Source organism: Schistocerca serialis, chromosome 2, assembly GCF_023864345.2.
Source record: "Schistocerca serialis cubense isolate TAMUIC-IGC-003099 chromosome 2, iqSchSeri2.2, whole genome shotgun sequence".
Classification (NCBI taxonomy): Eukaryota; Metazoa; Arthropoda; class Insecta; order Orthoptera; family Acrididae; genus Schistocerca; species Schistocerca serialis.
The window spans coordinates 980,431,660-980,436,789 of NC_064639.1; positions in this window are offsets into that span (position 1 = coordinate 980,431,660).

Sequence of the window (5,130 nt, forward strand, 5' to 3'; positions counted from 1 at the left end):
TGCGGTCCGGTCCCAGGTCGACGGGCACGTGCACCTTCCGCCGACCACTGGCGACAACATCGATGTACTGTGGAGACCTCACGCCCCACGTGTTGAGCAATTCGGCGGTACGTCCACCCGGCCTCCCGCATGCCCACTATACGCCCTCGCTCAAAGTCCGTCAACTGCACATACGGTTCACGTCCACGCTGTCGCGGCATGCTACCAGTGTTAAAGACTGCGATGGAGCTCCGTATGCCACGGCAAACTGGCTGACACTGACGGCGGCGGTGCACAAATGCTGCGCAGCTAGCGCCATTCGACGGCCAACACCGCGGTTCCTGGTGTGTCCGCTGTGCCGTGTGTGTGATCATTGCTTGTACAGCCCTCTCGCAGTGTCCGGAGCAAGTATGGTGGGTCTGACACACCGGTGTCAATGTGTTCTTTTTTCCATTTCCAGGAGTGTATTACATGATTTGTCCTTTTTAACCATAGGTTATGGTTTCACATCTAGGTTATAGATTTAAAAACAGTTCCTTAACGTTTTTTACGAAATGGAAAGGTACTTACAGGTAACTTCTAATTCACTGCATCTAAGCAAAACTGCTTTTTCGCGTCTGGCAACCAGGTGGACATCTTACAGTTCACTTTCAGTTCACTGTTTTCGTTACACATCACTGTAACTGCCATCTTTTTAATATAGAGATTCATTTGTTTTTCTGTTACCAACTGTTTTTTAAATGTGTGTGTGTGTGTGTGTGTGTGTGTGTATTACAGAAGGAAAGAGATTTCTTTCTTTTTAAAAAAAATGATATTATTTTTACTATATTTTCCTGTATATACTTATGAGAGGAATCAGATGTGTAATCATTTGTTGGTATTTCTGTCTATTGTATGATCACACACACACACACACACACACACACATTCATAAAACAGTTGGTAACAGAAAAACAAATGAATCTCTATAATAAAAAGATGGCAGTTACAGTGATGTGTAACGAAAACAGTGAACTGAAAGTGAACTGTAAGATGTCCACCTGGTTGCCAGACGCGAAAAAGCAGTTTTGCTTAGATGCAGTGAATTAGAAGTTACCTGTAAGTACCTTTCCATTTCGTAAAAAAAACGTTAAGGAACTGTTTTTAAATCTATAACCTAGATGTGAAACCATAACCTATGGTTAAAAAGGACAAATCATGTAATATTTCAGGACACCCCTGAAAATGCCTTGTAGAAAAGGCGAAACGCGACTGGGTGCATAAATAAAATAAAAAGTTTGATGTGCAGCATGCAAAAAAGGCATTTTCTTTGAAACAACTGCAATTTATATACAGCTGTTGCGAAAATGGCCACTACAACAAACGTGTTAAATGTAAAAAACTTGTGGCCAAGATAGACACCATCAAAAGGCGCCTAATTGGCTACGAGTTTTTTATATTTTGTTCACTAGTTTAGGAAGACAGACGCATCTTATGATCATCTCATACTTCCAAACTGGTCATAAAATAAATTTAAAAAAATTTCGGCCGAAGACTATTTGAATTCCACAAATTTTAAACATTGGCTCCTCGTGTACTTCAATGTGATTATGTCGTACTTTATCAATGAAGCTTCAAACAAAGTATTTCCATCAGGAATAACTTTAAAAACTGAGCCACAACACTAGGCCCTATGGAAATATTTGTAAAGTAAATATTGGTTTACGTGGGACTTAGAAGTAGCAGTAGCAGTTTACTATTTTTGTACTATATGGTTCAAAGTGCAAAGGAGAAAAAGGATTAGCTTCGTCATGTTCATACCTAGCGCAGCTGATGTTAAACAAAAATGTTGTATTCCTGATTGCTGGATTGAACACAAAGTTCTTTACTTGTCAAATCCTTCTGTGGGTGGTATGACTTTGGAGCTTATTTACGCAGAGAATTATAGGGGAAATAACAGTTTAATAAGGACACCAAGTAACAGTACAACATGGCATTTTTCAAATGTACAAATTATTGTCAGAGGTAAAAGGCGTGTTAAGTGACCGAAACACAAATTCTAGGACCAAACACGTATCGAACCTAGGACCTTTGGAGACACCAAATACAAATTACAGAACTTCGCGTTTTTTCCCCATGTGATAAGATCTAACTGCGATTCCCAAACGTACTGCAGATTCAGTACACCTGTAGTCAGTATCGTGGGCACAGTGGTGACATTTGTAGGGGAAATACAAAACTGTTGCGCAATGTACACAATTAATTCTGTTTGTTTTCTGTTATTTTACGAGCTGTAATAATTTGTTGAATTAAATTTTTCAAGAAAGAGAATAATTACCTGACACACATTCCAGACTGTAGCGCCTAGAACCGCTCCGTCACATCGGCCGGAAAGGCATTACTGTCGGTCCCAATGCAGTGTGCTCTCGTCGATAGGTGATCTACAAATCAAAGGCAAAATAATCCACACAAGTAATTAATACACTTTTCATATACAAATCAACAATAGATGAAACTTACAGAAGAGGTAATTGGTCTCCACTGCTTCCAGATTCATGGCATGAATTCCATCTTTACTGGCTGCCGGCAAGACTTGAACTCTGACCACCTAGTGTGCCAAGACACAGATTCACTGACCGCCGGCAAGACTCTAACTTCTTCACAGCCTGGCGGATCACTCTCGTTCATAACTAGGCGACACTGCAAGAAAGTGATTCAGGCTGTTCGTAACATTTCTTATTTTTCAGGTGTTATTGTCAAATTATTTTCATTAGTACGTTGACGAGGAACCATTTATACACTCATGCTCATAAATTAAGGATAATTGCAGAATGTGGCTCCACACAACGTGGCACTACACAAAACTGGCGCTAATAGCATAGGCACATAGGGAGCACACACGACACAGATCTGTAAGTCCACGGTATTGGTGATAAGTCGAGAAAACCGTCCCGAAACACATGTGCTACAAAACGCCACTGTTTCCTGCGCATGTACCCCGACATCAATATGGTGTATGATCACCATACACACGTACACAGGCCGCACAACAGGTTGGCATACTCTGGATCAGGTGGTCGAGCAGCTGCTGGGGTATAGCATCCCAATCTTGCACCAGTGCCTGTCGGAGCTCCTGAAGTGTCGTAGGGGTTTGAAGACGTGCAGCGATACGTCGACCGAGAGCATCCCAGATGTGCTGAATAGGGTTTCGGTCTGGAGAACAGGCAGGCCACTCCATTTGCCTGATATCTTTTGTTTCGAGGTATTCCTCCACGATGGCAGCTCGGTGGGGCCGTGCGTTATCATCCATCAGGAGGAATGTGGGACTCCCTGCACCCCTGAAAAGGCGGACATACTGGTGCAAAATGACGTCCCGATACACCTGACCTGTTACAGTTCTTCTGTCAAAGACATGCAGGGGTGTACGCGCACCGATCATAATCCCGCCCCACACCATCAAACCACGACCTCCATACAGGTCCCTTTCAAGGACATTAAGGGGTTGGTATCTGGTTCCTGGTTCACACCGGATGAAAACCCGGCGAGAATCACTGTTCAGACTATACCAGGACTCGTCCATGAACATAACCAGGGACCACTGCTCCAATGACCATGTACTGTGTTCTTGACACCAGACTTTACGAGCTCTCCTGCGACCAGGGGTGAGTGGAATGCACCTTGCAGGTCTCCGGGCGAATAAACCATGTCTGTTCTGTCGTCTGTAGACTGTGTGTCTGGAGACAACTGTTCCAGTGGCTGCTGTAAGGTCCCGAACAAGGCTATAAGCAGTACTCCGTGTCCGTCTGCGGGCACTGATGGTGAGATATTGGTCTTCTTGTGGTGTTGTACACCGTGAACGTCCCGGACTGTAGCGCCTGGACACGTTTCCTGTCTGCTGGAATCGTTGCCATAATCTTTAGATCACACTTTGTGGCGTGACCAGCCTCCAGTCGCCCTAGTATTCTTCCCGTCATAACGTCATCAATATGTGTTCTTTGAGCCATTTTCAACACACAGTCGCCATTAGCACGTCTGATAACGTCTGCACACTTACTCGCTGCACCGTACTCTGACAAGCACCAACACACCTCTGCATATGTGGACTGCTGCCAGCGCCACCGTGCGTGACCTCAGGTTAAATGCACCGCATGGTCATACCCCGAGGTGATTCAAACCCACAAACCGCCCACCAGAGCGTTGTTTCACCACGTATCAGCATTATCCTTAATTTATGAGCATGAGTATACTTTTGAGAACTCTTATTCAAGGAATTATTTAACAAAAAACTCAGATATAAGTTTTGTCGCGCATGCAGCAAGGAGACGGAGGAGATTACTGTTTAAAGACCCGTCGACAACGAGATCATTAGAGACGGAGCACAAACTCGGGTTAGGAAAGGACGGGGAAGGAAATCGGCCGTGCTCTTTCAAAGGAACCATCCCAGCATTTGTCTGAAGCGATCTATGGAAATTACGGGAGACCTAAATCAGGAAGGCTGGACGCTGGTTCGAACCGCCGTCCTCCCGAATGCGAGTTATTGTGCTAACCACTGCGCCACCTCACTCGGTCTCATGCAGCAAGCTCAATAGCCAATCGCCGGCCGCGGTGGCCGAGCGGTTCTAGGCGCTACAGTCTGGAACCGCGCGACCGCTACGGTCGCAGGTTCGAATTCTCACTCGGACATGGATGTGTGTGATGTCTTTAGGTTAGTTAGGTTTAAGTAGTTCTAAGTTCTAGGGCACTGATGACCTCAGCAGTTAAGTCCCACAGCGCTCAGAGCCATTTGAATCAGTAGCCAATCAGAATATAGGATCGTTCCACCAGTGCCACGTCAGCTAAATAAAGTCTACAGAAATGTGGCGCTGTGTGCAAAATGATACGTATAGCATTCCTTGGTCGCATACACTGATCAATACTTCTTTCTAATGATGTCAGCTGCCTTCTACAGTACATAGGTTGCTTTGATTGACTATAAAGTCAGAAATATTGCAATTGTAATACATTCAAATTTCGCTCCTCAGTACGGAAATTATGGGAGTATGACTTTGTCTATTACGTCCTCTGACCCACTCAGCTCAGTACCAGTGTTAGAATTCACCTTGGGCCGGCACCAGACTAAAGAGACCCAACACCAGTAACAAGTCGATCCACTACAACATCTCCCTTCCCCAG